Here is a 21,571-nt window from a genome sequence, read left to right on the forward strand (position 1 = left end):
AAGAATCCATTACCAGATCCAAGGTGATGAAGGTTTAATCCTTTGTTTTCTGGTTTAATAGTTTTAAGGTCTTATATTTAGATCACAATCCATTTTGAGTTCATCTTTGTCTATGGTATGAGGTAGGGCTTGTAAGCATATTTTTGTTTTTAGATCTTTTTTTTTTTTTAATTTATTTATTTACAGGGACAGAGAGAGAGTCAGATAGAGGGATAGTTAGGGAGAGACAGACAGGAACGGAGAGAGATGAGAAGCATCAATCATCAGTTTTTCATTGCGACACCATAGTTGTTCATTGATTGCTTTCTCATATGTGCCATGACTGGTGGGCCTTCAGCAGACTGAGCAACCCCCTGCTCGAGCCAGTGACCTTGGGTCCATGCTAGTGAGCTTTTTGCTCAAGCCAGATGAGCCTGCGCTCAAGCTGGCAACCCCGGGGTCTCGAACCTGGGTCCTTCCGCATCCCAGTCCGATGCTCTTATCCACTGCGCCACCGCCTGGTCAGGCTGTTTTTAGATCTTTTAAAAATACAAACATTTCAAAGACTTAGTAATAACATTACAGAAAGATACCAAGGAAATACAATATTAATGCATAGCAAAACCAAATACTTGGGGGGAAAAAACGTCACATTTGAACATCTTATCTCTAATGTCTTTCAATGAAGGACTCCTGGATACACCATCTTACCTCTAATGTCTTTCAATGAAGGACTCCTGGATACACCATCTTACTTCTAATGTCTTTCAATGAAGGACTCCTGGATACACCATCTTACCTCTAATGTCTTTCAATGAAGGACTCTTGGATTTTATTTTTATGTCCTTGGTTTTTACTAAATGTTTTGATGGACAAGCTAGGTTCTTCCTTAACAACATCTTCACAGAGGTGGGCAACTGACACCATGGAACTTCATGAATGCTGGGAAAGATCGTCTCCTCATTGTATCACTGCCTTTTGCTGTATTAGGATCATACCACATTATCATGAATCCAGATACAGATATATATTTTTAAGATTTTATTTACTGATTTTTATAGAGAAAGAGAGAGAGAAAGGCAAGGTTTCAAACCAGGGACCTCAGCATATGTGCCTTGACCAGGCAAGCCTGGGGTTTTGAACCAGCAACCTCAGCATTCCAGGTCCATGCTTTATCCACTACACCACCACAGGTCAGGCACAGATATGGATATTCTAATTATCAACATCTACCACATAAGAAATGACTGGAGTTTGGAGAACACATAAAATCTACTCTTGTTTTGGTTATCAGAGATGTTGAACAGGTCTGAGCTAGTAACAGAGCAACCCAGTCATTTTCTGTTAGCCTTTTCCTAAGCTGTTCTTTCCTTTATTTTTTCTTTTAAAGATTCAACTACATCTAAAGAAGAATAGGTCATTTCACAGTTTGCCAAATGAAATACAACTCAAACTTTGCCAGACTGCAATCTATCAAGAGTAAGTGATACAAAAATATCCCATTGGGGCTTGGCAGTTCCCTAAGAAAAGTAGATGGTGACTCAAGTTTAACCAAACTCAAAGACAAAAACATGTTACAAATTGAATGTTGACCAGAAGATATATGAAATAGTTTGGGATATTTGTACTTTGAACTCTGTAGTAGAATGATGAATTTTGAAATCAACCTGAAGGAAACTAGAATTGAAAATAGGATGAAGATCAAGGCTTATTCTAAGCAAAATGTCAAAATAAGAAAAAAGTTATTGGACTTATTTATCTAGAAAGAGGAAGACATGCAAAATGTATTAGGTAAAATATCCTGAATTTTATGATAAAGGTTTGAAGTTGACATTTGCAGCCAGGGTTTGCCCATGGACTTTTGAATAAAGTTTATATTTTTATGGTACCCCAAAATGTAAACTCTACCATCTTAATGAGAATACTAGCAAAACAAAACAACAGTACAAACACCTACCTTTTTCTGTCTCCCCTTTCTTTTAGGATATAGGTATATGATTTAGATTCTGACAGATATCTCTTCATGACATTTGAGGTAAAGTTAATATATTGGGGAGAAGAGGTAGGACACGGGCCATCCATTTTGCTGGTATAGGTATTAGCAATGATTGTGTGATTTTTTTCAGATATGGTGGCCCCATTTCCTGACTGTGATGGAGACAGTGTGGTTCTGGGGTCTGCCCAGTACCTTCACCAGAGTTATTCCTGGTAGTTTGGCCTGGAAACTATTTCACTAACCCTTCCAAAGATTCTATAAGCTTTTTAATACTCATAGTAAATCCTTTTGTTTCTGCTTTTTTAAATTGAATTTATTAGAGTGACACTGGTTAACAAAGTTATTACAGTTTTCAGGTGCACAATTCCAGAACACATTCTTTCTTAAACCAATCATGATGGAATCTGTTGCCTGAATCCATAACACGCTTTTATATGGAGAATAAAAACCAAAAATGAATCAGTGTATCTATAGTAATTGATAACGTTCAGAAGCTCTTCGTAGAGTTCAATATACATTTTAATGTCCGAATGTGATGGTATTAAATCTTGCTTTTTCTATTCTTTTTTTTTTTTTTTTTTCCAATTTTCTGAAGCTGGAAACAGGGAGAGACAGTCAGACAGACTCCCGCATGCCCCCGACCGAGATCCACCCGGCACGCCCACCAGGGGCGACGCTCTGCCCACCAGGGGGCGATGCTCTGCCCATCCTGGGCATCGCCATGTTGCGACCAGAGCCACTCTAGCGCCTGGGGCAGAGGCCACAGAGCCATCCCCAGCGCCCGGGCCATCTTTGCTCCAATGGAGCCTTGGCTGCGGGAGGGGAAGAGAGAGACAGAGAGGAAAGCGCGGCGGAGGGGTGGAGAAGCAAATGGGCGCTTCTCCTGTGTGCCCTGGCCGGGAATCGAACCCGGGTCCTCCGCACGGTAGGCCGACGCTCTACTGCTGAGCCAACCGGCCAGGGTGCTTTTTCTATTCTTAAAAGAAATACTCTGATTTCTACATGTGTTAGGTTGAAGCAGTTGTAGCTATAGGCTTAAAAAGAAAATAATTCTTAAGGAAGATGATTTTAATCAAACTTTAAATATTCACAAGAGCTTCAAGTGCTCCGGAAGCATAAAATTAAATGTTTCAGCAGGAGAAGCCTATTTAGTATTGGCATTCCTTCATCACTCAAGTGTGCAATTTAATACAAAAGTAGAGTACAGGTTCATGTGAATATTTTATGGTTTATTGTATGGGTGATATTCTTAAATTTTAATGCTGTAAAAGAAATGGGTAGCCCCGGAATTCTTATCTCAATGAGTTATAGAGGAGGCTGGTGATCCAATTAGTATAATGGGCATCTGGCAGCCAAATGGTGCACTTCAAAACCTGGCTGCGAATGACTGGCCCCCACCCACTTCTACAATATGAAGAAGAGAAAACAGAATCATCCTGCTCTTTCTGTGATGCATTAAATCTGAACGAGTCTTGAATACTAGACTTTTGTCCATTATAGCACCTGTCATCCATCTCTTCTCTGTAACTTCTCCATTCCTCATGCTTCTCTTCCTTCCTTTTCCCATCACATGCTTATTATTGGCCTTATTGGTTCTATTGACTATTCTCCTATTCTTAATTCGTAGATACCAACCATTATCTTGACGATATTTCTATGATGTGGCAGCTACTTCAGCAAAATTTTTTTTCTTTTTTTTAGTGAATGGGTGTTGGGGGCAGACAGGATAGACCGATAGGAAGGTGGAGAGATGAGAAGCATCAATTGGTAGTTGTGGCACTTTAGTTGTTCACTGATTGCTTTCTCATACGTGCGTGCGTTGACCAGGGGGCTCCAGCTGAGCCAGTGAGCCCTTACTCAAGCCAGTGACCTTGTGCTCAAGGCAGTGGCCATGGGGTCATGCCTGTGATCCCAGGCTCAAGCCAGTGACCTCAGGGCTTTGATCCAGGGTCCTCAGTGTCCAAGTTGACACTCCTATCCACTGCACTACTGCCTAGTCAGGCACTTCAGCAGTTTTTAATTATTTCTTGAGTCTACAGAGTTAAAATAGTGGTTTTGAGAAATTGGTATCTGTTACTATAAATAGTGGAAAGTCAGAAGTCATCACATTTTAATCTTGTGATTCTCTTCCCAGAGGCAGTATTGTTAAATTTCCTTTTTGCACATTCTTCCTTTGGAACTAGAATTATATTTCTTTACATAATCATAGAACTTTATTTTAAAGTTTATTCATTTGCATTAATAGGCTCAGTATTTTGAGATATAGTCTGTGAAGGGCCTTTTGCATTCCTACATGTCTTGCTGAATGTACCCAAATCCCAAAGCTGTGACTGTTCCCTTACCCTGGCCATTTCTCAGGATTGTACGTGCAGCTGGAAATCCTGAAAAGATAATGCATTGCAGTTCCTGCACTGTACCCAGTCACCTTTCAGACAAACGGGTTGCTTACTGCTCATTGTAAAAGCAGTGTATTCCCTAAGCTCAGATTCCTCGTCGTGACTCACCCCACTGCGCATGCGGGTTCCACCGGGCCCTCCATATTGCCTGTGGGACTTGGGTACTGGTGCAACCATGCTGATACTTGTTATTCCTTTCGCTGCAACTCATAAAGTCTCTGACTCAAGAGTTTCATGTCTTCTGTCATAGGAACATCAGTGAAACTATGGCAGACTAATTAATTTATATAGTTATTTGAGTGGAAGTTGTGCTGCTTCTAAGTCTCCTTCACACTGTCAAACTTTTTGAAGCAGAGCAAAATCCTAATACTTTATTTATAAAATATCTTTGTTTTGAGTAATTTAAATATAGCCTATTTTTTCTAAAACATTATTATGAAGTATGTAGTGTATAAGGTATATTCCCACTTTATAAATAAATAATTGGAAGTGGAAGTTAAGTGATTTTCTCAAGATGATTTAATTAATTCATAGCATACCAGGTGCTGGAAGTCAGGCCCTCTCACTGGTAACACAGGGAGGGGAGCATCTTTAATATATAATACTGTCATCTTCTTCACTAACATTCTCAAGTGACAGCTGCCCTAATTTAGAATATAGACATTATAACTGCTATTATTCCAGGAAGAATGAGTTCTGGGTAGTGTAATTATTAACTGAAACTCTAAAACTATTCAGACTTCCCAATATTTCATAGGTTATGTCCTATTCCAGTCTTCACAAAAATTATTCATATAAGAAAAATAAAACAAACAATGTTTAGTCATAGCCTGAAATATAGTGTTTCTCAGTGTGGTTTTTTTTTTTTCTTTGTTTTTTTTTTTAAGTGAGAGTGGGGCAGGAGCAGATAGGGACAAACAGACAGGAAGGGAGAGATGAAAGCATCAATTCTTGGTTGTGGCTTCTTTGTCTCCTTAGTTGTTCATTGATTGCTTTCTCTTTCTCATATGTGCTTTGACTGGGGGACTCCAGCCAAGCCAGTGACTCGACCAAGCCAGCAACCTTGGGTTTAAGCCAGCGACCTTGGGCTTAAGGCAGTGACCTTGGGCTTCCAGTCAACAACCTTTGGGCTCAAGCCAGTGACCATGGGATCATGTCTGTGATCCCATGCTCAAGCCTGCAACCTCGCACTCAAGCTGGTGAGCCCTTGCTCAAGCCGGCAACCTTTGGGTTTCTAACCTGGGTCTTCAGCATCCCAGGCTGACGCCCTATCTACTGCGCCACTGCTTAGTCAGGCTTCAGTGTGGTTCTTATAAAAATAACCTGGAGATCCTTTTAAGAATACAAATGCCAAGGCTCCACCCCAGATCTACCAAATCAGGTTTCCAAGATACAAAGGAATCTTGAACTTTTATCAAATGTCAGAGGTGATTTTTGCTGTTCATTGAGTTTACTATGCATTACTATCAGGGTTGAGTTTTCTCTGTAAACTTGGGGTAAACACGCTACCCATAAATACCTATAAATAGGGGAAAGTAGCACGTTTACAAAACTGATTGTGAATATAATATAGCAGTTCTTCAAATAACATTGTTTTGTTCAGTGCCATATGTTATAACATTGATGAGGTGCCATAGGAACTTAACTCTTGTTAATATCTATTAGCTTTTGGTAAAAGTGGTTTTGTTAAAAGTTGTTTTGCTGCAGTTCCAAGACCTTTTTGACAATGTTAAGTGAGGACTTACTATACTTTTAAAAAGTCTTGATAAGAGGAATGCAAATCAACAAATTTGTCTCTCAGAAATCCAAAAATCTTGCCTTATATTGTGAATTCAGCAGTAGCGTTTTAAAAACTGCCTGTATTTTGTGAAATAGCAGGGCTCATATAAGGAATTCATTTGTATGGAGATGTTCTGTTCTGTGATTATGCAACACTTTCTTCTGCCTATTCATATATCTACTCAGTATATGTTCATTGAGTGCCTAGTTTCTGAGCCAAGCACCATTCTAGACACCGATGCTATAGCAGTGGACAAGCTGGCTACAGTCCTTACCTTTCAAGGTCATACCTGAAGAATATAATTGGCCTTTTACAAAAGGTAAAATTCTTTACAGATGAATATGACAGAATTTTGTCTGTTACCAATGACTTCAAACTTGCCATTTTGCAGAAGAAATGTTTTTAATATTCTTTCTTCCCAGATTTGAAGCTGAAAGCATGCTTCTAAGACAAGGACATGTACCACTTGAACGCTACTTGATTCTTGCTGGACATTTAAAGGTCATGTCAAGCAATACAAGCATGAGCAAAAATACCAACTCTGAAATCTTAAGTGAGTTAGAAAAAGGTGACTTCATAGGGGTAAATATTGTCTTAATTTCTCAGTCTCTTCTTATTTTATTAAAAATCTTTTTAATAAAAACTTTAAAATCTTTTTAAAGTTATGTGTCATCGTATTAAAATAACAGTATACTATAGCATTCATTGTCCTTAAGTATTATTAAATATTTCAGTAATTGAAATGCTTAGAAAAAATATTTTTTTCCTTAGCAGCGTAGAGCCAACATACCTTCTGATCTATAGTTTGTCAACATATAGGACCCACAAGATTCGTAAGTGATTTTTATATGAATGATTGACCAGTTAAATGAATGATTTCAAACCATGTAGCATTGGAGGCAGGGTGCTATTTAAAATAAAATGTACCAAAACAGTTACTGAATCGAGGAAATCTTTTTGATTCTTTAAAGAAAGTCTATGTTTACAAAAGACTTTATGCAAAAGGGATAAGATTTAGAATAAGAATGCAGCTTGTGTGTAGGAATAAAACTTGCTTTATTTATATATTTAGTTGAGGGCAGATTGGATTTGGAAATCCTTGGATCCAAAAGTCCCTATGTGTAGAGGTCTTGGGAAATGAGAACAGATGCTGGTGTTTATTTTAAAAATGTCAGTTGAGGTCAGATATGGTATTGAAAGTAATGCTAAGGAGTCTGGACTTTAATTCTACAAGTAGTCAAGTTCATTGAGGGTTTTTAAGTAGGAGCAAGATGAATCAGAATAACATTTAGATAGATGACTAGTGTGATGAGTCATCTATCTATTGTAAATGTTCATGTAGGTAGGGCTGTGTTAGCAGAGAAAGGACAACATGGAATTGGAGAACGGGGTGGGGGGAGATTGATGACCCCACTCTGGACCAAGGCACTGGCTGTGGGGCTAACAAATTAAGAGGTACATTCAAGATATTTTATTTGTACAAATCCAATGAGAAAGGCAAAGGAGAGAGATGTATTCCTAACAATTTTCAGTAAGAATCAAAGCTTATTTTCCCATGGCATTCCCTTTGTTAGATATGGATCATTATTGGTGGGTCAAAAATTTCTTGATAGATTGATGATTGGTTAAGGCGCTGGCCAGCCTGTGACTGGCGAGATGTTCTAATGCTAGAAGCACTTAGGAAGCACTCTACAACCTTATGACCCTTTGTGGACATCAAGATCTTCCCCAGGATCAGTGACTTAGTGTTAGGTAGAGCCTTACTTTACACCTTAGTGAATGGAGAACCAGGGCAGTTAACTGGATTGCTCATCTTGACACAGCTAGTTAGTGGCAGAAATGGGAGTAGAATCCTGAATGTAGTGCCATGTTCACTCTGCTGTGCTCCCTCAACTGTGTGCAGATCAAACAGAGCCATTGATTTTCCACTTAAACAGAAGAGGCTCAGAGACCATAGAACTGGTATTTCTCAGCCATAATCATTATAGATTTCTCCAGGGAAACAGAACCAATAGGATATATACAGATATATGTTAGAGGAGATTTTCCTTAGGAACTGACTCATGATATTATGAAGACCGAGAAGTCCCACAATGTCTGGAAGCTGGACACCCAGGAAAACCACCGGCATAATTCAGTCCAAGTCCAAAGGGCTGAGAACCAGGGGGATAGATGGTGTAAATTCCCATCGAAGTCCAAAGGCCCGAGAATTGAGGAGCTGATAGTGTAAGGCCTGGTCCAGCTCTGAGGGCCTGAGAACCAGGAGTGCTGATGTCCAAGGGCTGGATAAGATAGGTGTCCCATCTCAGGCGAAGAGAGCTTGTTATACTCGTGTCACTGTCCCTTCAATAAGACAATTTCACCTTGATTCCATATTGCTACATCTTTTTCAATATTATAAGCATAAAAAGTTGTTATAATTTTGTATATGGTTATACTAACACCGTCCCCTCACTGAGCATCATGGGTCTAGGTCAGTCTCTCCACTCTATGTTTGCCATCTTTAGGACAAAGCACCATTTTTTCTTAGTAATGAAGTGTTAAATGGAGTTAGGATACAGTATTGTGTGTGCTTGCAGCATGCTGTTGTTCAATACATCAAGTATTTAAGAATAAAGACTCACTCAACCCAGTGATGCTTTTAGAAAATACTCCGTACGTTTTAATGCTGTGGGGACTGATGGATTATGTGGAAGTAAGACCAGACCAGTCTTTTTTTTTTTTTATCGATTCTATAAGATCAAATTTATTTTTTAAAAATTACTTGCTTAACATGGAGCATACTTATAATTTCATACGGTCCCAGAGTTTCACTGTAATATTAATGTCAGAGCCGAAACAGTTCCAGCAGAGATCCGTTTGTTTTGATTTTTCAGGAAACCTGCCTTTTAACTAATGCCAATCGGCCTGCTTCGATTTTACGTAAAACAGATGTAAAAGTTCTTGTAGTAAGTAAAGAAGTAAGTAAATGATGATGTTCGTTAAAATGATTAATACATCAATGAAACCTTTTGGGGGAGCTCAGATACATTTCAAAGCCAAAAATATTTACAGTGAGAATGAATACTAAGGAAAATAAATGTTGATATTTAAATGTTGAATGTGTATGCTTTGTGCTGATGGATCTGTAGTCTTAATTAGATAACAAATCATCACAGATGTAGGGGAGGCAGAATTTTACCTTTACCCTCATAGGGTATTTTGGCTGTTCCTGGGAATTAAACTGACATAAAACTGATCAAGAGGATGAAAGCTTACAAATCTAGGTAATTTTTTTTTCTTTTTTTTTTTTTAGTGAGAGGAGGGGAGGCAGAGACAGACTTCTGTGTGCGCCCCAACCAGCAAACCCACTAGGGAGCGATGCTCTGCCCATCTGGGGCCCTTGCTCTGTTGCAACCAAAGCCATTTTTTAGTGCCTGAGGTGGAGGCTATGGAGCCATCCTCAGCGCCTGGGGCCAACCCACTCTAATAAAGCCATGGCTGCAGGAGGGGAGGAGAAGAGAGAGGGAGAGAGAGAGAAATGGGAGGGGGAGGGGTGGAGAAGTAGATGGGTGCTTCTCTTGTGCTCCCTGACTGGTAATTGAACCTGGGACATCCACATGCCCATGATGCTCTACTGCTGAGCCAACTGTCCAGGGCTCAAATCTAGCTAAATTTTATGTGACACAGGAACCCTCATAAGGAAATGAAGACCGAAAGAAGTGGCAGAATCCAAATATTTAATAATATGTTGAACAAAGAGAGGCAATTGTGGGAAAGTAACTAAAATATATGAGGAGGCTAAAGGAAGATAAGAATTATTTTAATAAAGTCTGTCTTTTTAGAATTCTCTTGGCTTTGAGTCTTTATTAAAGAATGTTTCTTTTCTCCTGGTACTGGGAGGGTGTCTTTCATATGGGAATTTGTAATCTGTTTTCCGGAAGAAAAGAGGAGATTTGAATGTTCTTGCATGCACTGTTTTTTGGTGCCTGTTGCTCAAAATAATCCTTATGCCAAAGTGACATACTTTGGGGGTGGTATATTCTGCTATCTTCACAGACCATAGGGTTTTTTTCAAGGATTAAGTTAGATAACCCACATAAAACTATTAGATCAGTGCCTGGCAGGACAACACTCAGTAGTAAATGGTAGTTATGACTTTTGTTGCTATTAGTTATGATAAAAAGAACTAATGGCATGCTTGTCGATGACAAATGCATGGCCCTCAAATAAACTTGTGAAAAAAATTGTATCATTGCTGTGTTGTTCACAGAAACAGTTGTCTGGTTCATTGCTAGGTTTATAATTCGACGTTAAAAGGCCTCTTCCCAGGGAGGTGCGCTGGGATGCAGCTGAAATTCTTCAAGAGGGGCCGAAGCCGTGTGTGGGTCTGCTGTCCGGCAGTCGCGGTGCAATTTGTCACACAAGCCTGTGTCAAGTGAAAAGTGGACTTTTTCATTTCATTATTTTGGGGGAGTGATGTACAAGTGTTTAACCATTCTTATAGCAGGCTTGGGGGTGTCCTATCATTCCCTTTTTATTTTAAAAATATTTCTTAGATAAATCTCATGAGACACGTAGCCTTATTTTCAGGCCAATGGTGATATAAGAGCAGCTGCTCTAAGTTTCTATTTTATTTATTTTTTTATTACTCTAGACAAATGGCTTTCTGAAGCTATTTAGGCCATGTGTTCCTATTCTGCTTTATAAATCTTGATGTGCCAGGTACCGGAGCGATTGCTTAGTTGTTCCCTTGGGAAGCCTGAAGTGAAAACATTGATTAGGCTCTTTTGGGCTGAGAGCCCTGTTTGGCTACTTAGCTGGCAGGAAGGTCCGTTTTCTCATTAGGAAAACTAGTGGCAGCAGAGTCTTGCCTGGAGGTATTTATCATTATTGGCGTGGTAATACGGACTGTCTGCTGTCCTCTTACAAGTACTGTTGGTAAGCCACTCTTCAAAAGAATCTGCTTGCATCTGTATTCGTTTAGAATTTTTAAAATGCATATCTTTGCCACTACTTTGATAGAACTCATGAGATTTTCTGTATATTTGCTGGGATAAATAATTCTCTGAGTTGCTTCTTAAAGTCAGAGTAGAATGTATCACAGTGTACTTTGAAAACATCATGGGAAATTTCTTGAACGTTTGACTGCTGATGACTGTCAATATAATAGACGCACGCCGTGCACTTCTTGGCTGAACCAGTGCCGTAGGAACTTGACAGACTGCAGAGATATGGCCATAGTAAGTGCCATGTACGCAAATGTCCTGTAAAAAAGCCTCAGAAATACAGTGATATACAGGATGTGGTTTTCTTTTTAAATATTATATTTCATTTATTATTTATGGGCTAAGAAAGAAAGGTGAGCTCCATTAACCCAGTGACCTTTATTTTTTCCCAAGCAGGGTAAGTGCATTCTAATGGAAACAGAGGAACAGTAGGTATTATAAATACAACTCCCCAAACAAGTGGAGTTGCTGGCTTCAGCCTCGGAAAGCATCCAGTGGCTTTCAGCATAAATTGATAAGCAACTCAAATTCTTTACCAAACAAGATAGGAAAATGCTGCCAATGCAGTAGTGTCAGGAAAATCTAATAATGTTCCTGGTGTTAATCATGCATTTTCTTTATTATATTATGTTCTTTTAAAAGGTAGGGAATTCAGCCTGACCAGGCAGTGGTGCAGTGGATAGAGCGTTGGGCTGGGATGCAGAGGACGCAGGTTCGAGACCCTGAGGTTGCCAGATTGAGCGCAGACTCATCTGATTTGAGCAAGGCTCACCAGCTTGAGCCCAAGGTCGCTGGTGTGAGCAAAGGGTTACTCGGTCTGTGGTAGCCCCTGGTCAAGGCACATATGAGAAAGCAATCAATGAACAACTAAGGACCGCAACGAAGAATTGATGTTTCTCGTCTCTGTCTCTATCTGTCCCTCTCTCTGTCTCTGCCCCCCCATACACACTAAATAAATAAATAAATAAATTAATTAATTAAATAAAAGGTAGGGAGTTCAGTTTTATTCAAGACAAATTATAGCCTTGTTGTACATGTGTCATGGTGGTATATCTCACAGATTGCAGTGATGTGCTCATGTTGCTGAGGGCTTTGTGCCTCTCATGCAAAAACTGAGTCCTCCTACTCTGGCTACTGCTCACAGGCCTGTTTATTTATTTATTTAGTTAGTTATTAAGTGATAGGAGGGGAGATAGACAGATTCCAGCATGTGCCCTGACCAGGATCCACCCTGCAACCTCATCTGGGGCCGATGCTGGAGTACCAAGCTATTTTTAGCACTTTAGGCTGTTGCACTCCAATGGAGCTATTCTAAGCGCCTGGGCCAATGCTCAAACCAATTGAGCCACCTGCTGTGGGAGGGGAAAAGGGAGAGAAGGGGGAGAGGGAGGGAGGAAAGCAGTTGGTTTCTTCCCATATGTACCCTGACTGGGAATTGAACCTGGGACATCCATATGCTGGCTCAATGCTCTATCCACTGAATCACCAGCCAGGGCCAGGCCTATAATTTCTGATGTGATCACATATTCTGGTTTTTTAATTTTTTTTAATTTTTTTTTTTTTTGTACTTTTCTGAAGCTGGAAACGGGGAGAGACAGTCAGACAGACTCCCGCATGCACCCGACCGGGATCCACCCGGCACGCCCACCAGGGGCGACGCTCTGCCCACCAGGGGGTGATGCTCTGCCCCTCCGGGGTGTCGCTCTGCCGCGACCAGAGCCACTCTAGCGCCTGGGGCAGAGGCCAAGGAGCCATCCCCAGCGCCTGGGCCGTCTTTGCTCCAATGGAGCCTTGGCTGCGGGAGGGGAAGAGAGAGACAGAGAGGAAGGAGGGGGTGGGGATGGAGAAGCAAATGGGCGCTTATCCTATGTGCCCTGGCCAGGAATCAAACCTGGGTCCCCCGCACGCCAGGCCGACGCTCTACCGCTGAGCCAACCGGCCAGGGCTATATTCTGGTTTTTAAAGGACTTAATTCTGAGACCTTCCCAGGATCCAGCCCAGAGAAAGATGGAGTCTCAATTCTGCTTTTGGTCCTTGCTGTTCTGGAGTCACAGAGACCCCAAAAGGAGGTTGGCAGTGGTTCTCAAATGCAAGTTCATGCACCATTGACATTCCCTGACTTTTCTTCACTTGTTAGAGGCAAATAAGAAAGATAAGGACTCTGTTCATTTTTTGCAAAGCTGAATTTATTCCAAATTTTAAAACAAGATCCTCTATGTTTTTTTTTTGGTACTGATGTGTCATTTATTTCATGAAATGATATCGACAATCCCTAGTAGTTGTTATTTTAATGTTCTTACTTGGCACACACAAACAAAAAGAGGTGGTCAGCTGTACATCATATTGAAAAACAAAAGTTGAACTGATGCAGGAAATTCCTCGATCTGGAAACTGGTGTACATGGTCAAACTATTTTGTCTTTATGAGGGCTCAGACCTCAGTGTTAGGAACTGCTGCCTCTGAACTGCTGGTTTGCTATTCTTTGTTTTATATTGTCTATTAAAATAGCATTGCTTAGTCCTTAAGAGCCTGAGCTGTGAATCAGGCAACAGAATTCAAATTCCAGTGCTGACGTAGTGAGCACTGGCCAATTATTTAAATGTTCAGAGCCTCAGTTTCCCATCTATGTAAACAGCAAATACGAAGTATCAATTCATAGAGGTGCTGTGACTAATAAGTTAATGAATCTAAAATTCTTAAAACAGCGGCTGGCATAGAAGACACATTGATTTTGTGCTTAAAAATAATCTCACCAATATTTGGGGTTGGGGTTAGATAGAAATAGAATAGCTGATTAACTTTGGAACTTCCATTTCTTACATCAAACCTTCATGTTCCACTTCAGGCCAGCATGACTGTACTGTACTCTGACTTCGGGCTGCTTTGGTGATACAATTTACTTGGCCATCCGTAGACTCCCAGGATGTACTAGCAGGACAATGAATGAGGTGACCGTGACCATGAGCTACTGGGGGCCCCCAGGGGGATAGCTGCCAGGAAAAAGGCCATGAATAGAGCTGAGACCTAATGACAGAGATGAAAGGAACTGACACACTTGTAACTCAGTTATCAAGCACTGCACTTACTGAACACCTTCTTATAAAAAAACAAACAGATTTGTGTATTTTACTTGCTGTATCTCATTTCATTTTCACAGTAACTCTATTAGCTACTATTCTTATTTCTTTTTCACAGATTGAAGACAGGAAACAGATCTTGAACACATTGTTCAAGGGCCCAGGATTAATAAGCAGTAGATTCACACCCAGAAAACCTGGCTCTAAAATTCCCACTCTTAACCACTGAGGTTCCCTGTCTGCAGAGTTATTCAAAGGGACAGGTGCAATGAAAGATATAGGCCTTTTGTAAAGTTCCAGAAGACTTCAGTGGGAAGCTTGGAGAAATACTTGTGATATTTCCTGGCTTCCTGGATAATAAAAAGGCCTCTTTATTCATTTGTGCCAAGATGTACTGTATAGTGGCCCATCCTATAACCAATAACAGGGGTCTCAAACTACGGCCCACAGGCTGCATGCGGACCCCTGAGGCCATTTATTCGGCCCCCACCGCACTTCCGGAAGGGGCACCTCTTTCATTGGTGGTCAGTGAGAGGAGCATATTGATCATCTCGTTAGCCAAAAGCAGGCCCATAGTTCCCATTGAAATACTGGTCAGTTAGTTGATTTAAATTTACTTGTTCTTTATTTTAAATATTGTATTTGTTCTTGTTTTTTTTGTTTGTTTTTTTACTTTAAAATAAGATATGTGCAGTGTGCATAGGGATTTGTTCATAGTTTTTTTATAGTCCGGCCCTCCAACGGTCTGAGGGACAGTGAACTGGCCCCCTGTGTAAAAAGTTTGGGACCCCTGAATAATATGCCAGCCACCACAGCATATTACCAGCTGTGTGGCATGACTTGCCTTCTTTTTTTTTAATTTTTATTTTCTATTGATTTTAATTTATTATGTTTACATAGATTCTAGTGTTGCCCCGAATGCATCTCCCTCCCCTGTATTCCCCTCAACATCTCCATCGCCCCCCTCCCGATAGCACCCTCCCCCCTTCCCTTCAGGTTTATCTCATCCTATCATCCCCTATCCCTCTGTCGTCTTTTCCTCTGGTCCTTTTGATCCCTCCTCTGTCTCAGTTCTGTTTCTTAGTTCACATTGTTCATTGGATTCCTCAAAAGAGTGAGGTCATATGATATTTTTCTTTCTCTGCCTGGCTTATTTCACTTCACATAATAGTTTCCAGGTCTATCCATGTTGTCACAAAAGGTAAGAGTTCCCTCTTTTTCATGGCCCCATAGTATTCCATTGTATATATGTACCACTGCTTTTATTTTATTTTTTTTCATTTTTCCGAAGCTGGAAACGGGAGGCAGTCAGACAGACTCCCGCATGAGCCTGACCAGGATCCACCAGATATGCCCACCAGGGGACGATGCTCTGCCCCTCTGGGGTGTCTCTCTGTTGCATCCAGAGCCATTCCAGTGCCTGAGGCGGAGGCCACAGAGCCATCCCCAGCACCCGGGCCATTTTGCTCCAGTGGAGCCTCGGCTGTGGGAGGGGAAGAGAGAGACAAAGAGGAAGGAGAAGGGGAGGGATGGAGAAGCAGATGGGCACTTCTCCTGTGTGCCCTGGCCGGGAATCGAACCTGGGACTCCCGCACACCAGGTCGATGCTCTACTGCTGAGCCAACTGGCCAGGGCCTACCACTGCTTTTTAATCCACTCGTCCACTGTCCACTGATGGACACTTGGGCTGTTACCAGATCTTTGCTATTGTGAACAATGCTGCCATAAACATGGGGGTGCATTTCTCCTTTTGAAACAGTGCTACGGTGTTCTGGGGGTATATTCCTAAAAGTGGGATAACTGGGTCAAAAGGCAGTTCGATTTTAAATTTTTTGAGGAATCTCCATATTGTTTTCCACAGAGGCTGCACCAGTCTGCATTCCCACCAGCAGTGCAGAAGGGTTCCCTTTTCTCCACATCCTGGCCAGCACTTATTCTGCATTGTTGTGTTGATGAGCGCCATTCTGACTGGTGTGAGGTGATATCTCACTGTGGTCTTAATTTACATTTCTCTAATGATTAGTGATGTTGAGCATTTTTTCATATGCCTATTGGCCATCTGTATATCCTCTTTGGAGAAGTGTCTATTCATTTCTTTTGCCCATTTTTAATTGGGTTGTTTTTCTTCCTGGTGTTGAGTTTTACAAGTTCTTTATAAATTTTGGTTATTAACCCCTTATCAGACGTATTGTCAAATATGTTCTCCCATTGTGTAGTTTGTCTTTTTATTCTGTTCTTATTGTCTTTAGCTGTGCAAAAGCTTTTTAGTTTGATATAGTCCTATTTGTTTATCCTGTCTTTTATTTTACTTACCCGTGGAGATAAATCAGCAAGTATATTGCCGCGAGAGATGTCGGAGAGCTTACTGCCTGTGTTTTCTTCTAAGAAGCTTATGGTTTCACAGCTTACATTTAAGTCTTTTATACATTTTGAGTTTATTTTTGTGAATGGTGTAAGTTGGTGGTCTAGTTTCATTTATTTGCAGGTAGCTGTCCAATTTTCCCAACACCATTTGTTGAAGAGGCTGTCCTTACTCCATTGTATGCTCTTACCTCCTTTGTCAAATATCAGTTGTTCATAAAGGTGTGGGTTTATTTCTGGATTCTCTGTTTTGTTCCATTGATCTATATGCCTATTCTTATGCCAGTACCAAGCTTTTTTAGTACAATGGCCTTGTAATATAAGTTGATAACAGGAAGTGTGATACCTCCCGCTTTATTTTTCCTTTTCAAGATTGTTGAGGCTATTCATGTTCTTTTTTGGTTCCATATAAATTTTTGAAATATGTGTTCTATATTTTTGCAGTATATCATTGGTATTTTAATTGGTATTGCATTGAATTTATAAATTGCTTTGGGTAATATAGACATTTTAATGATGTTTATTCTTCCTAACCATGAACACAGTTTGCTTCCACTTGTTTGTGTCTTCCTTGATTTCTTTTATCAATGTTTTATAATTTTCCGAGTACAAGTCTTTAACCTCCTTGGTTAAATTTACTCCTAGGTACTTTATTTTTTTGGTTGCAATGGTGAAGGGAATTGTTTCCTTAATTTCTCTTTCTGACAATTCATTGTTGGTGTATTAAAATGCCTCTGATTTCTGTGTGTTAATTTATATCCTGCCATATTGCTGAATTCATTTATCAGGTCCAGTAGTTTTTTTGACTGAGACTTTTAAGGTTTCCTATATACAGTATCATATCATCTGTAAATAATGATAATTTTACTTCTTCTTTACCAATTTGGATGCCTTTTATTTATTCTTATTGTCTGATTGCTGTAGCTAGGACTTCCAGTAGTATCTTGAATAAGAGTGGTGAAAGGGGGCACCCCTGCTTTGTTCCTGATCTTAAGGGGATTGCTTTTAATTTTTTCCCATTGAGTATGATGTTGGCTGTGGGTTTGTCATAGATGGTCTTTATCATGTTGAGGTATGTTCCCTTATTCCCAATTTGTTGAGAGTTTTGATCATGAATGGGTGCTGGATTTTATCAAATGCTTTTTCTGCATCTATTGAAATTATCATGTGGTTTTTCTCCTTCCTTTTGTTTATGTGGTGAATCATATTGATTGATTTATGAATGTTTTACCATTCTTGCTTCCCCAGAATAAATCCCACTTGATCATGATGTATGATTTTTTTCATGTATTGCTGGATCCGGTTGACAAATATTTGGTTGAGGATTTTAGCATCTAAATTCATCAGGGATATTGGCCTATAATTTTCTTTCTTTGTGTTGTTTTTGCCTGGTTTTGGAATCAGAATTATGCTCGCCTCATAAAAGGAGCTTGGAAGTTTTCCTTCCTCTTGAATTTTTTGAAATATCTTGAGAGGGATAGGAGTTGGTTCTTTGAATATTTGGTAGAATTCATTTTGTGAAGTCATCGGGCCCAGGGCTTTTCTTTGTTGGGAGTTTTTTGATAACTGTTTTGATATCATTTGTTGTAATAGGTCTGTTTAGGTTTTCTGATTCTTCCAGATTGTTTTTTAAAATATTATATGTTTCAAGGAATTTGTTCATTTCATCTAGGTTGTCTAATTTTTTGGCATACAGTTCTTCATAGTATTTTCTTAAAATTTTGTATTTCTGTTGTATCATTTGTTGTTGCTCCACTCTCATTTCTAATTCTATTTGAGTCCTTTCCATTTTTTCTTGGTTAGTCTGATTAAAGGTTCATCGATCTTGTTTATCCTTGCAAAGAACCACCTCCTGGTTTCATTGATCCTCTGTATTGTGTCTTTGGCCTCTTTGTCATTTATTTCCGCTCTGATCTTTATTATTTCCTTCCTTCTACTACCTCTGGGCTTTACTTATTGTTCTTTTTCTAGTTCTTTTAGGTGCAGGGTTAAGTTGTTTATTTGAGCTTTTTCTAGCTTCTTAAGGTATGCCTGTAATGTTATGAACTTCCCTCTCAGTACTGCTTTTCCTGTGTCCCATAAGTTTTGAGTTGTTGTATGTTCATTATCATTTGTTTCTAAGAATTTTTTTATTTCTTCTTTGATCTCATTGTTAACCCATTTGTTATTTAATAACATGCTATTTAGTTTCCAAGTATTTGAGTATTTTTCAGTTTTTCTATTGTGGTTGATTTCTAGTTTCATGCCAATGTGATCAGAGAAAATGCTTGATATGATTTCAATCTTCTTAAATTTGTTGAGACCGCTTTTGTGCCCTAACATGTGTTCTATTCTGGAGAATGTACCATGAGCACTTGAAAAGAATGTATGTATATTCTGCTGCTTTAGGGTGAAAGGTTCTGAAGATATCTATTAAATTGTGTTGATCTAGTGTGTCCTTTAAGTCTGTTGTTTCTTTGTTCATTTTTTTTCTTGAGGATTTATCCAGTGATGTTAGTGGGGTATTGAAATCCCCTACTATTATAGTATTACTGTTGATCTCACCCTTTATATCCATCAAAGTCTGCTTTATATATTTAGGTGCTCCTATATTAGGTGCATAGATATTTATAATTGTTATATCTTCCTGTTGGATTGTTCCCTTTATCATTATATAGTGACCTTCTTTATCTCTTCCTATAGTCTATGTTTTAAAGTCCATTTTGTCTGATATAAGCATTGCTACCCCAGCTTTTTCTTTCATTTCCATTTGCATGAAATAATTTTTTCCATCCTTTTACCTTCAGTCTATGTGCATCTTTTGTTTTAAGGTGTGTCTCTTCTAGACAGCATATGTCTGGGTCTGGTTTTCTTATCCACACAGCTACCCTATGTCTTTTGATTGGATTATTTAATCCATTTACATTTAAGGTTATTATTGATATGTAGTTGTTTATTGCCATTTTATTCTTTAAAGTTGTATTCCTCTTTTGCTATATTCTTTTCCCCCTTAGATCTGTTTATAACAGGCCCCTTAACATTTCTTGCTGCATTGGTTTGGTTGTAATGAATTCCTTGAGTTTTTTTTTTTTTGTCTGGGAAGCTTTTTATTTCTCCTTCAATTTTAAATGATAGCCTTGCTGGATAAAGTAATCTTGGTTGTAGGTTCTTGTTCTTCATTACTTTTAATATTTCTTGCCATTCCCTTCTGGCCTCAAGTGTTTCTGTTGAGAAGTTGGATGTCATCCTTATGTGGGCTCTTTTGTAGGTGATAGCCTTTTTTTCTCTAGCAGCTTTTAATATTTTCTCTTTATCACTTAGCTTTGGTATTTTAATTATGATGTGTCTTGGTGTAGATTTCTTTGGGTTTCTCTTTAATGGAATTCTCTGGGCTTCTTGAACTGTGTGCCTATAATCTGCATCAATTTAGGGAAATTTTCAACTATGATTTGATTGAACAAAGTCTCTATCCCTTGTTTTTTCTTTTCTTCTTCAGGAACCCCTATGATGCGGATGTTATTTCTCTTCATGTTGTCACAGAGCTCTCTTAGAATTTCCTCAGACTTTTTGAGTCTCTTTTCTTTTTTCTGCTCTTCTTCTGTGCCTTCGTTTATCTTGTCCTCTACCTTGCTGATTCGATCCTCAGCTTCATCCATCCTGCTTTTAATTCCTTCCATTATGGTCTTCATTTCTGATATTATATTTGTCATTTCTGACTGATTCTTTTTATTCATTTTTTTTTTTTTTTTTTTTTTTTTTTTTTTTTTTAGAGAGGAGAGAGAGACAGAGAGAGAGAAGTGGGGAGGAGCTGGAAGCATCAACTCCCATATGTGCCTTGACAGGCAAGCCCAGGGTTTCGAACCGGCAACCTCAGCATTTCCAGGTCGACGCTTTATCCACTGCGCCACCACAGGTCAGGCTCTGACTGATTCTTTTTTATTATTTCAATGTCCATTTTTATACTTGCTATCTCTTTATTAAGGTGTTTGTAATGACCAGCTATTGTTGTTCTAAGATCTTTGAGTATCCTAACAATCATTATTTTAAACTCTTCATCCAGTAATTTGGTTATATATGACTCATTCAAGTCCTTTTCTGGGGATTTCTCTTGATTCATTTGGGTTGCATTTCTCTGCCCTCCCATTTTATCTGTGTATAAGAAGGGTGTGGCCACTGGATTCCAATGGGTGTGGCCTCTGTGTTCCATAGGTGTGGTCTGTCTGCAGGCCCCCCACCCCCTCTGCCATTGCCTTGGGTGTTCAGGTATGGGCATTGCCAGCGCCAGCCCACTGCAGCTGTCATTGCGGTTTCTGCCTTTCCTCCACAGGAGAGGCTGTGTTCACGTGCGGGGGCTACAAGCCCTGGCCTGCCTTGGCCTGCACCCCACCCCCACAGGTGGGGCTGCACACCTATGCTTAGCTGTGGGTCTCTGCCTGTTCCTGGGCTTTTGCCTTTCCCCTGTGGGCAGGATTGCAGGTGGGCCCACAGCCTGGCTGGACCACTTTCGTGTGTCTCCTCCAACCCCGTCAGGCAAGACTGAGCTCACAGCAGGCCTCAGTCATGGCTGGCCCTGCTTCCGGCCCTGCTGACGGGACCGCGCTTCCACATCCTGCCACTGCCTGCCCTCTGGTGAGCCCTCAGCAGTGTGGGTGGGGGCACTGCAGCTCAGACTTTAGCACTTTATACTGTATTCCTGATGACTCCTTCCTTCTAAGCAACTCTGCTCTGAGTGCCATGGGAGAGCTTGTTTGGATGGTGACCTGCTTCCCTTTGCTGGTGTTGCTGGTTCCAGGGGAAATATTTACTTCAGATTTGGGGAGTGACTCAGTCCAGGGTTAGAGTGGCTGTCCCTCAAAGTGTTTTTCCCTGTGCCTCCTAGATTACACTCTCTTCCTGCTACTCTGGTCCTCTCCTCTCTCCCCGTCCCCTGGAACCCTAGGTGGGTGATTGTGAGAGAGGTTTTCTGTGCGGTCCCTTTAAGAAGAATCCTGGCTCCGAGAAATCTGTGTCTTTCT

General features: G+C 40.1%; 1 protein-coding gene and 1 non-coding gene across 3 annotated transcripts in view; one reads left to right on the top strand and one right to left on the bottom strand.

The window, feature by feature from the left end:
- The window catches only part of NMU (neuromedin U), a 174,762-nt gene that overhangs the window by 13,087 nt on the left and 140,104 nt on the right, over positions 1–21,571 (top strand). The gene's annotated exons all lie outside the window — the stretch shown is intronic.
- TRNAG-ACC (transfer RNA glycine (anticodon ACC)) lies at positions 2,864–2,939 on the bottom strand. The gene has a single exon. It is a non-coding gene; the product is annotated as a tRNA-Gly (tRNA).

The sequence above is a fragment of the Saccopteryx bilineata genome, chromosome 5 (assembly GCF_036850765.1).
Source record: "Saccopteryx bilineata isolate mSacBil1 chromosome 5, mSacBil1_pri_phased_curated, whole genome shotgun sequence".
NCBI classification, from domain to species: domain Eukaryota; kingdom Metazoa; phylum Chordata; class Mammalia; order Chiroptera; family Emballonuridae; genus Saccopteryx; species Saccopteryx bilineata.